Below are 12,936 nucleotides of genomic sequence, written 5' to 3'. Positions count from 1 at the left end.
TAAGAAAGCTCGTTTACGTCCGCATTCCTCCAGCCGCAAGTGCTGCTGCCAAAATGTAATAGAGATGTACTCTAATAACATATTCAATGTTTACCGTGGGGCTACCCCGCCGCGCTACGTACTGCGGAATAATAATTTAAGCTTCTTGATACAAATTAACTATATAGTAAAAGTACGAGACACGGAACGAGAAAGTAGACGATGCCCATGCCTGTCAGGATGCTATTATGCTACGTACAAAAGTGACTGTAGCTCGTAAAACAAATTGAAAAAACAGAAATTCAATTGCGTTGAGTAATCACACACACATCATTTGCGGCTTCGTTCAAGGGAACACGTGAGCTTTCGGGTTTGTGCATGCTTCTTGAATAATAGGGCTAGGAGCAGGAAACGCTTACGCGCAATTACAAGTAACATACACACATAATTTTTTCAGAAACTGACGTTAAACACAGGCAGCGCGAGGGTCTCGTTGGGCTGACACGACGACGTACTGGCAGCCGTATTCCGAATACTACATATGCTATGATGATGGCTATATAGGCTTGTTGATGGGTCCTCTTGTGATTTGTAGTAGCGCAAGCAGAACGACACGGACACGGAAGGTATACGAGACAGCACACAGCGCTTGCGTATGGTTGTTATTGTGATATGTTTTGTGTGCATTATAAAATAATAGGAGAACCGGGGTCGTTTCTACCATGACGCCACTAGAGGGGCGTTACGATCGATCGGTGAGCCAATGCGCAAAATTTAAATATGTTGCACAGACCTTCTGTATTTATTAACTAATACTCTCTCAAAACACAATGAAATTATTACAATTTGCAAAAATCAATGATACAAAATGGTATGATACATTAATAACGTCGTTTAAGCTTGCACGTTTCCAATCACAGATCATGCAGTGTTCCTGATCGTCTGCTCAGCGTTTCGGTTGCAGAAGACAAACACTCGTCTGATCGTTCCGTTCGGTAAGCGCACGTATGTTTTCCAAGCCTTGTATGCGCTAACGTGCGCCGGCGATCTAACGCTAAAAAAAATAAAGAAAAAACATCTGCTCAGAGAGCTGCACATGCGCAGAGATTGCTGTTAAAACAACAAAACAAAAACGTTGAACGGAGAATCCTGCTGCGCCACCGCGCTGCTGACGTCATTCTCCTCCAGTAGGAGTCGGTGTGTCTGGGTAACGTGAGAGGAACGTGCATTCTTTGTGTTTTTCGCGGCAGGACGCTATCGTATCTACGATGGGTCGGGGCCACGCGTCGTGCTTTCGGCCGCTGAAGAGGCGGCGTTTCATGAACGCTGCCGGGAATGAATGAATATGTATGTATGAACTTTATTCCCCTTTTAAGAAAGGCGAGGGGCCGGGGGGAGAGAGGGAGGTCTAAGTACTCCAGTCCCAGCAGGCGTCTATCACCACATTATGTGGCTATAAGTCCGTCTACCAGTCGTGGTAGGCCTCCGCTACCTCCTCAGCCTACCTCAGGACTGGGTCCTCTAGGGTGGGATCGGAGCTGCGTAGGGCAAACTCCCACAGCTCCTCGCTACTAATTAATGGTTTGAGCGTGCGGGGGGCGGGGGGAGTTTTGATGGGGCATTGCCACATGATATGGGAGAGATCTGCTATGGGGACAGGGCAAAAGCGACACTTGGGTGTCGGGTATGTGGCGGGAAAGAATAAGTGCAAAGTGCGCGGGGTAAGAAAAGTGCGAGTTTGTAGTTGTCGCCACAGTATTTCTCTCTGGCGCGTTCTAGATACAGAGAGAGGTGGATACAATAGGCGTTGATTTCTGTAATGTGTGCAAATTTCATGGAATGTGACGAGTGTGTCTTTATTGGTGTGTTGTTGGGAGTCATTGTGTTCTAGAGTTAGGCCCATATTTGCGGATACTCGTTCCGTGAATCCTCGAGCAGCGGCATGAGCCATTTCGTTTCCATGGAGTCCTTGATGTGCTGGAGTCCATACGAGAGCGATGTCTTTTTCTGGTGGGTGAGCTACAAGTAGAGAGTGTGCGAGGTTGTTAATGTAGCCGCTACTGAAGTTCCGGATAGCAGTCTTGGAGTCACTAATAATGACGTCGCGGTCTGGTAGCCCCGATGCAAGTGCAATGGCGGCCTCTTGCGCGTCGCCCGCCGAGGTGGTGTTGACTGACGCTGAACAAACAGTGTTGCCCTGGTTGTCTACGACCGCTATAGCATAACGATGTTTAGGGGTGTAGGCTGCAGCGTCCACATAGTACACTCCTTCAGCCTGTCCATAGCTGCGTTGTAGCCCCTTGGATCGAAGTTTGCGGCGTTTGACGTGAAATTCGGGGTGCATGTTTCTGGGTAGGGGCTGGATGTGGTATTGGCCGTGTATGTTCGGAGGAAGTTGATGTCGCTTGCTCTAGTTGAATGGTGGAGCATAATGAAGTTGTCTCAGGATCTCACGCCCAGCTTCAGTGGTGGTGAGTCTATGGTATTGAGATGATAGATGGGCTTCGGTTAATTCTTGAAGGGTATTTAGTGTGGCGGTGGCCATCACTCTTTGTGTGGATGCTCTAATTGGAACACCAAGTGCGACTTTGTGTATCTGGCGAATCAAGCAATTCACGGTATCCTATTCCTGCCTTGAAAGTGAGAGATACGGTAGTGCGAAGGTGATTTTGCTTAAGACAAAAGCCTTGATTAGCTGAATTAACTCCTTCTCTCGAAGCCCTCCGTGTTTGTTGGAGATCCTCCCTATCAGGCGGAGGGTATTAGCTACCGTTGTTTGTAGTGCTTGCAAGGTATGCTGATTTGATCGGCTGCATTGGAGGTGTAATCCTAGGACCCTTATCCTGTCTACTTTGGGTATAGGGTGCCCTTCAATCGTGAGTTGGATATTCTTGTGGGGCGCAGAAGGAGAAGCTGTGATTTGGTGGGGGAGCATCTGAGATTCAACTCGTGACCTACTTGTTCAACATGATCAACTGCGCCTTGGAGGGTGTCTTGGATGTGCCCGTCAGAACCTCCGGTCATCCACAGCGTAATATCGTCCACGTACAGTGTGAATCGGAGGTCAGGAATCTTCTTGAGAGTGAAAGCTCAAGGTCGCATAGCCAAATTGAAGAGGAGAGGGGAAAGTACTGCCCCTTGGGGCGTGCCAGTGCCTCCTAAACTTGTTTGGCCAGATTGTTCGCTGGCTAATTGTAGCGTCGCAGTGCGCTTCGTGAGGAAGCTGCGTATATAGCGGTAGATTCGCTCCCCGCAGTTTATACTGCTAAGTTCGCGTAGTATGGCCAAGTGGGACACGTTGTTGAAGGCGCCCTTGAGGTCGAGGCCGAGCAATGCTTGTGTGTCACGTGCGTCGCTCGGTTCGGTAATGTCTTCTTTGAGCCTTAGCATGACATCCTGACAAGAAAGAGATTTGCGAAAGCCAGTTATTTCCGAAGGGAACAAGTGATTATGTTCGATGTATTTGGAGAGGCGTAGCTCGATTACGTGCTCCAAGATCCTCCCTATGCAAGAAGTCAGAGAAATTGCACAGAAGTTATCAATGTGAATTGGCTTATTCGGCTTTGGAATGAAGATCACTTTGGCTGCTTTCCATTGTTGAGGTACCTCCCCCTCTTCGAGACAATGGTTGTAATACTCGCTGAGTTTGCGTATGGATTGCTCATCGAGGTTGCGAAGCGTTTTGTTAGTCACAGAGTCTGGGCCTGGTGCCGTGGTGGTTCGCAATTAGTTGAGGGCATTTCGAACTTCCGCTTCTGTGATGGGGCTGCAAAGCTCCTCATTGGGTTCACCAGCATATTCGGGCATGGGTATTTGTGTAGAAGGGGGCATATGTTTGGAGGCCAGGTTAGTGAACATGGTCGGCAGGTCGGCTGCATGTTCATGCAGCAGTTTATTCATCTGGCGGTTATTGTGCGTCCTAGACGTGGTGGAGTCGAGCAGGTGCCGGAGCAATTGCCAGGTCTTTTCAGTGCTGAGATTACCATGCGCTCCTTCGCAAACCTGAGTCCACTGCTGCGCCGCCAATTTGATAGCGTATTGTTAGATCTGAGAGTACAATTTGGCGATTCGGATTCGGAGTTTGTGATTGTAACGTGCTGTTAGCCATTTCCTAAGTAAAGCTTGCTTCGCTTCCCACATGTGTAGTAGCTTGGAATCAATTGTGGCCAAGGGTGTGTCTAGCGGAATAGTGGTGGTATGGGCCTCTACGTCTGCCTGCAAGGCGTTCGCCCATCGTTCAATGTCGGTAATGTTTCTTCGTTAGTGTTGTAGCGAGATTTTCTGAAATCCGTCCAATTCGTAAGCCTTAGTGGTTTCGTGGCTAGTGGTCTGTGCTTAAAATCTACACGGAGTTCGAGGATGTAATGGTCGCTTCCCAAGTTGTTTTGGAGGTTTTGCCACGTCGCCTGAGTGATGCGGTGAGTTAGGGTGAAGTCGGGGGATGTATCCCTACTGACGCTATTTCGTAGTCGGGTAGGAAGAGTGAAGTCATTGTAGATAGTGAAACCTTGATTTTGTATGTGCTGCCATTGAGCTCTTCCCTTAGGAGTGGATGCGGAGTGGCCCCACATTTGATGGGGGGCGTTGAAGTCGCCCGTTACGACTAGCGGCTGTTTATTGGCGTTAGCTTTGGCCTGGGCAAGCATGTTCTCAAAGCGGTGTTGTCGAGCATTGGGAGGGCTATCAACATTTAACACACATAGGGTGGGTTGTGTGTGGCTTTGAGGTAGAATTTTGATGAAATCGTGGGGGATTTCAGTACTGCTGAATGTGTCCCGTTTGACAGAAAGATGTCGCCTAGCAAGTACGGCAGTGTTGGGCTTGTCTATGTGAGGGTCTTGAAACGTATTGTATCCAGGTAGCGTGACTTTCCCGTGTGTTTCCTGCAAGGCTATAACGTCAGGGAGCCCGTGAAGACTATGTAGAAATAGTGTTAGACATGCGCGCTTGTTACGGAACCCCCTGCAGTGCCACTGCCAGATACGGGCTGGCTTCATCATTATTGTCATTTTGAAGGACGGGAGCTTGTGACATCGCGGAGCGTCTTCCCCAGCTGTCCATTAGCTCTTGGAACCGTTAAAACTGTGCAGATGCCTCACAAATAAATGCATCAAGCTTGCTCTGTAGCCGATTTTCAAGGACAACAAGTTTGTTTTCCAGGATGTCCATGCAGTCAGTGAGGAGAAATATGGCGTTTTCAACGGTGTTCTCGATGTCTGTTATTTCGGCATTCTTCCTTTTTACGGGTGGGGGCTGCGTGTGTGATGAAGGCAGCATCGGAGTCTCGGCTTCCGTCGTAGCGGTGGATGCAAGTGTCCATTTGTTCTGTCGGAGGACGTGTGAGTGTGAGCGCAAGCGTTTGTGGGAGTGGTTTACAGTAGAGCTGTTTAGCTTTTCTCAAGTCCGTTTCGTGCCGAGAAAAAACTCGGCCAAGCTGTGGGTCACCGAGCCACGCTACACCCTCCCTTCACACACGTGCGTATGGCGCAGCTTCGCCGCGGCGCGCATCACGCATGCATGCGCTTCACCTTCTCTCTCCCCAGCCGAGGATAAGCAAGTGTTCGCTTAGCCGTGACGTCACTGGCATGCTAGAAAGCTGTGAGCAGCCGGCGCGCCGACAGACGTTTCGCATCTCTCGTCTAGTAAACACGCGTGCGCAGTTACCATGGGGCGACCGAAGAAAGGCAAGAGTCCCCGAGCCGAGGATCCCGATTTTCGGGCCAGAGACAACGAATGCTGCCGACTGAATGCTCGGCGCCGCCGGGAATCGGTTCCGTGCCTGCGCGTCACCGAGAACTTCCAACGGCAAGCCCGCAAATCCATGGGCAAACCTAGCAACGCTTGGTACGAGCCTAGCCAAGCAAGCCATGCATGACATCGCTAAACTTAGCAAAACCTAGCAACACTTACCGAACACCGGAACTAGCTCCGCCGTGACCCAGCCTTGCACCAGTAGTGCGAACTGCCGACATTTTTTTTTGGGGGGGGGACATTTGAAAAAAATTGGGCAGCTATTCCACTCTGTGAAGGTGGATCACCAGGGAAACAGTAGCACATCGCGCAGCATTAGACAATGGTACATATATTTACTTCCACCATTTGGTAACGGTAGTGACAGTAGGTTACTGTAATATACACTGATTGGGGGGAGGGGGGTGTTCAGTTACAATCTTAAACAGAATCTTGGCCAAAGTTAAATCTATACACAAGTGTTGTTGAGTAGTTGAGTGACTTTGATTGACTTGGCACTTCAAACCAAACTCTTCTAGCATAAACTGAATGAACCAATTATTGTCTGGTTTTGCAATGCCCGCATTGAAGTCTGTTATAATTACAGGGGTAGTGTCATCACGGCTAGCCCCTGAAAAGTGCGTGGTCATGAACTCGATATCACACTTGGATGTGCCTGGAGTTACATACATGTACAGTGGACATCACAATTCCATCTTTCATTTATATGGCACAGACATTCCCATTGTCCTCTTCACTCTTAAAAAAGTTTGCACTCTTTGGGGCGTATCTTATCCCCCAATAATAATAATCTGTCTTGCCCGCATTTCCTTTCTTTAAAATTGCGAGCCCGCTGCTTGCAAGTCGCGAACGGCATGCGCGTTATCAGCGTGACAAAGCATTCTCGACAGAAAAGTAGCGAGTGCAGCGTTTTGAAGAAAGGAAACGGAAGCAAGGCAGATGATGAATATCGTTGTGGGACAAATATACACCTTAAAGAGTGCAACTGGTTTAGGAATGTTACGAGTCAAGGGTGTATGGTTGTACAGGGTTGTCCTTTATGAAAGGGAACACGCGAGCGCGTGGCCTGTGCTCTCCTGAGGCTGCTTAGAGCGCCAGCAACAGGCAGCAAGGGGAAGCACTTCCGCTTGTAGCGCCATCTCTTGGCAGCCAGAATAAGCAGGCACGGTTGATAGGCAAGCAGCTCTGGACTTCCTCTCACGCCAGGCAGAAGGGTGACAGGCGGGGCCTGCAACCAACGCAGCATCTGCTGCTATCGAACAGCACTTGGTGCGCTAGCAGATAGGAAACGTGGAAGGACCAACATTTGCCCGCTAGTTAATAGGCACTCCCAGCGTATTTTAATGCGTAAGTATGCTTTGGCGAGTACCGCAGCATGATCTTTCCGCCACGCAAAATGTTTAATGCCTTTTACCTGCCCAAAAATGCTCACTGTGCGACGTTACGACATTTAATCATTATAATAGTGTAAATGTAGATCAGTAGCTTTATAAGCGACGACGAACAATTGAACAAAAGATTGATTAGAGAGAATGACAACAGTGATACACAGGGTCCACAAAAAATGCATGGGAAATACTATAGTAGAGGTGGGCCAGCATAAATTTGGGAGTGGCCCAATTTAAATTTTGGGATACGCCATGGACGAACTTGAAAATTGGGGGTGGGCCAACCTGAAATTTGGAGAACATTTGGAGGTGGGCCAACTTGGAATTTGAGGGTGGGCCAGCATAAATCTGGTAGTGGGCCAAGTTGAAGTTTGGGGGTGGGCCAGCTTAAAATTTGGGGGTGGGCCAACTTGACATTTTGGTGGCAGGCCAACGTGGAATTTTCGTAGTGGGCCAACTTAGCATCTTGGTGGCGGGCCAACTTGAAGTCTGAGCGTGGGCCAACTTAAATTTGGTAGTGGGTCAAGTTGAAATTTGGGGGTGGGCTAACTTAAATATGGGGGTAGGCTTACGCATACTTTGACAACACCTGTATTCTGCATACTTGTTTGCAGTACGGATTCCTGGCAACCCACAACCCTCATAGCATGAATCAACCTCAGCTGATTCGGAGTAGTTTAATAGAAGTGCACTCAAGTGAAACTTTAGCTTAGGTTAATAAACGTAATTGTGTTATTTATTATTCAGACTCAGTTTTTTCTATAATGACGACGTTTGCTTAACTACTTAATTAATTAACCTTAGTTAACGTTATGACGAAGATGTTTATATCTGTAATTAATAATTAAGATAACTTAATTACGTCTAACTAATCTCAAGGTACCCTAATTCTTGATTAGGCCCGTTCATTGAACCTTAGTAACTTTTGATTAGTCTAATAATTTAACATAACTTGATGGTAATTAGCCTCAGTATTCCTAATTAGCCTCAATTAATCGCCGTTACACTTGACTAATCTTATCCTAATAACTTCATTAGTCTTTATTAACCTTACACTTATACCTCTCAGTACTAACCATGTATAGTCAAAATCATAAATCTCGCTAGTTATACGTAGTCATAAGGCATTCTCATATACAACTCCATAGGACCTCATGTACACCTATGCATGCAGTGCATCGTGTCACGCTTTACAGACAGAAAAATAAACGGACGGACGGACAAAGGTCCGAGGGAAGGAGCCCTACAATGCTTACGCATGAATACAGGTACGCCAGGAGTACCTAATAACCACTGGGCGTACGTTGGTGCTTCCACATTTCCACTACGCTTGCGTATCCAACGCGGTTTGCTAGCAGCAGGCATTGCGCTGCAGGCCCCGCTCCTTGCGCAATAGTCATGTGAGCAGGGGGAGGGGGGGCGCCAGCTAATTCTAGCAGGCGCCTGCTTATCGGCCATGCCTGGTTATTCTGGCCGCCAAGAGATGACGCTACAAGCAGACGTGCTTCTCCTTGCTACCACTAGCTAGCACTGTAAGCAGCTTCCGGGCTTTACTTCCGCAGAGCACGGGCCACCCGCTCGCGTGTTCCTTTTCATAAAGGACCACCCTGTACATGCATTTTGTCCTTTGTGTACATGCAGGAAGGAAAAAAACTGAGTGGAGGTCCTACCTCCTCCGCTCGCTAGGAGAAAAGTGTGGAGGATGTCATGTGGCATTTTCTCCTTTTTTTCTTTTTTCTTTCTTTGTCATGGTGTAGCGGCCATGTTCTCGGGCCACAATGGTGGTTTTGTTATGGTTGTGTGTGCTCACACTTGTTGCTTCGTGGGTTTAGTAATGTGGCAAAGGCGTAGTGTGTGAGTCCCCGTATTTCGTTTCGCTGTGTTATCTAGACCGTGCTCTCCCAGCTGCGGCCAGGTGGGACTCAAAGTAAGGAAGTGTGAAAAGAGCGTGCATGCAACGCCGTACACCGCGTACTACGCCACAGACAAAGGATGACGTGCGGATATATTTCCTGTCTTCGGTGGATTCATGCTAACGTGTCCTCACAGACTGAAACCAGTGCACTTCACATTATGTATGATAAACACCTAGCATGTCAGTGACAGTTGTGCAGTGTTCCTGCTTTTGGCAGCGGACGATGCAATTGTGGCACGTAAAACAGCCATGTGGAAGGATGGGAAAGAAGCGGCTGCTGTGAGTAATAAAGGGACAAACCCCTTTTACTACAGTAATTTTACGCGTGTGCTCGAGGGGTGTGGGAAATGGAGGTTAGCGGATGCGGTGCAACAGTGAACAAGGTTCGACAACAGAGCATATGCTTGCACGTATGTAGGCCCGGTCAACACACTAGCCGCACACATATGCTGTCTGGCACCGCAGAGCTTTGTTTCTGTGAAGCTTCACTTACTATGAGAACAATATACCTCAGGCCGCAGACGGTCTATTTAAATGCGTAACGATGTTCTCCTCGGCTGCAATGTTCGTCGGCGTGCTGTGGCTCGTCACACCTCCCCTGCGAGTGGCCGCCCGAAACGTGTTCAGTAAAGCAAAACAAGTCCGATGAAGCTACGTTTGTCATACATGTTTGTCGTCATGAAATGCAGATAGGCTTGTCATAGGTCGTATCGCGATGGAATACATAGGGGTTAGACTGTTGGTCAGATCGCTATGGCGCGTAACCACACTCGGCTGCGCGTAAGTTTGCAAGTTTACAACCGTGCAAACTTAGGCACAGCCTCGTGTGGTTGCCACTGTGGTTCTTGCCAAAGGCGAGAAATGTAAACAAGAGAGGAGAACGTGGCCCGACAGGATGGTGGAATAACACCGACTTGCATCGTCGAGTTAGTTTCACAAAGAGTGACGTTAGGGCCCCTTCTTAGATTTTCCTTCCTCCATGTTTCTGTATGTGGCAGTGCCTCGTGCTCGTGAGTCTGTGCTGTTCACAAATAATTCTAGTGTGCCCATCGATTTGAAACAATACATCTTGATTTATTTATTTCATTTATTATTAGCATAATTATTATTAAGGGCGGAGTGCTGGAAGCCTGCCTCGCCTGTGCCATGAGTTGGCCCGGTACTGCACTATCTATCGCCGGGATCGCACCACACTCACCTTTTTTTTGTTGATACGTGGACAAAAAACACATGGAACCAAAGCCGTATACAGCTTCGCTGTAAAATTGTGCAACGTATGCAACGAAATATGGCACTAAGCAACCCTGGGTGTCGCACCAGCCGCATTGTTGAAATTGGAAAATTAGCCTTCTAGAAATCTCATTGCGACGTGGGCGACTGCACCATTTTTTTACTGCGAGGCCTCTAGTTGGTCCGAATTTTCCATCAGCTCGTGCTCATTTAAAAGCGGTACCACCACCTAGTGGCCGCGGTCATTCAGACAGACTGAAACAGCACCTGGAAAAGGGCTTCGTCAATGAATTTTCACGTAACAGAATGTTTTCTTGTATATTTTCTTACATATGTGCACACGGACGTGACGTACGTGTGCACACAATGTATCTGTCCTTGATGCATGGGTGTTCTTCCCGTTGCATCTGTCACACGGCATGTAGTGACCGTACCCAACATTATAGCAAACACTGTAAAAAAAAAATCGTGCCTCCATTCCACCCTGTGAAAGTAGACATACAGCAGAGCTGGTGCAGAGGTTAGATAACTACCACCACCCCAGCTGATGCTACACAAGCACCACCACCACAAGTGACATACGTCATGCACACACGCTCATGTTCGGAAGTGCAGCAAACACCCTGATTCTTGTAGGCTGTCTGCCAAGCGCAAGTACTTTATTGAGCTAAATTAACGTTTAAAAGTAAATTGCGTCAGAAAATGCGTAAAGTGGGACTTGCACACAAGCTACAGACATGAAAGCTTCGGATTATAATATAAATGAACGAGAAAACCTTCTGATACGTGGAAACTGAAAAGCCCTTTTCCAGCTGCCATTTGAGGTCTTTCTGTCTGTCTGGTATTTTTATAAAGCATGCGCCTCCCAGCTCTCGAGCTAAAGGGCTCTCTCGTGAGGTACGAGTGCTATTGTTGAGAGTTTATCGCTGATGAAATGGGGAGCTTCATCTTTGGCTTTTATGGTCACAGCATACACCACTAGTCATTCTCATTATTTCGATGCCTGTGCATTTTACGCACTGTACAGCAACTAATTTTTAGGTATTTCTACAGTCAAGTTACATGTACCATTCACATTCTCATCCGCAACCCTTATAGTTGACACATGCTACCATCATCAATTTATTATCATTTGATGCTCTTTGGCCATATCTGGCCATTCCGCCAATAAAAATCTATTAATCATCATCAGGTCCATCTTCATTTTTGAAGGCCCTCCGCCTAGCACAAGTACTTTATTGAGCTGAATTTCTCAAATTAAGACATTTCTTTAAATTTGTAAAGTACGACTTGCACCCAACCTACAGACACGATATCATTGGATTGTAATTCGAATATATGAGTAAGCATCATTCTTAACGAACGCAAACCCCTGCTTCCAGCTGCCGTGGCGGTACAATGTTTCCTCATAATAGACAATTTCAGCATAGCGCATAGCAGCAAACGCAAACAGTGAATAGAGACTTTTAGCTTGTACGCTATTCCGGTAAACGGGAGCGGTTTGGGCGGATTACCGGATGGTCGGGGCGTAAACGTGAGCGGCCGGAGCGGTGAAGCCGCCTGGTGTTGTAGAGCTCAACAAGACAAACGCATAGCTAAAACTGCAGTAACTCACCATATCCTGCTTCGCCACTCGTGCAAATTTTCGGCAGTCCCGTAATTGTGAACACGATTACGCCACTGTCGAAAATTTACGCCAGCAGCTTGAAGGCCCCTCGCCTTCGCTCAGGGGGTCCGCGAGCCGCGACCAGCACGACAAAGGGCCAAAGGCGCAAGGAACAAAAACCACTTTAATTTACGATAGAATGTAACACTTCAATTACCGCAGCCTCGCGGCCAATAGCAGAAATGAACAAGGCAAAGAAGCAAGCAGCAAAGAAGCAAAGCAGCAAAAAGCAGCAAAACCAAAGTAGCAAGCAGCAAAACAGCGAGGCAACAAAATATACAAGCCAAAGAGAGCGACAAAATAACGGCCGTTACAAACCATCAACCAACACAATCTTTCGGTCGATAACAGAATGCATAAAGCGCAGAAAGCAAGCAAGCGCCGAACCAGGCGCGCAGACAGTTCCAAAAGCGAACTACAGAGCACTCTTTCCGCGGACACAAAACGCTTTTTTCCCTGCTCTGCAGCACGCTCGGAAAGAAACCTAGACGGGCCACGCCTCACCAGCGCCTCCCCAGGCCCTCGCCCCGAAAGAAAGCCCACAGTGCAGTCTCCGCTGCCTTCTTATCGGGCAGCCGCCTTCCCGGCAGTCCCCGCGCGAGTTCTTACGATACCGCGATCGATGCGCATGCTCCATGCGACAAGTGCCGTTGTGGCGCGCGTTTCAAACGCTTCCTCCGTGCGCGCTGCAGAGAGGGCCAAGGGCCCTGACACCCCCCCCGTACAAGACCGGACACCCGCCTGGGTGTCCAACAGCACTATGTAACAACACTATGTAACAACACTATGTAACAACACTATGTAACAACACTATGTAACAACACTATGTAACAACACTATGTAACAACACTATGTAACAACACTATGTAACAACACTATGTCCAACCGCACCATGCATCGTCCTAGTCGAGTACATCACGGCTTTTGCGAAGCAAAATGTTCGGGGCAGTTGGCACGCGATGGGCTGGAATTGTGTCTAGCGTCGTTCGGAGCTCCACGTGACGGCT

This window comes from Dermacentor variabilis, chromosome 8, assembly GCF_050947875.1.
Source record: "Dermacentor variabilis isolate Ectoservices chromosome 8, ASM5094787v1, whole genome shotgun sequence".
Classification (NCBI taxonomy): Eukaryota; Metazoa; Arthropoda; class Arachnida; order Ixodida; family Ixodidae; genus Dermacentor; species Dermacentor variabilis.
This window is presented reverse-complemented; position numbering follows the sequence as displayed.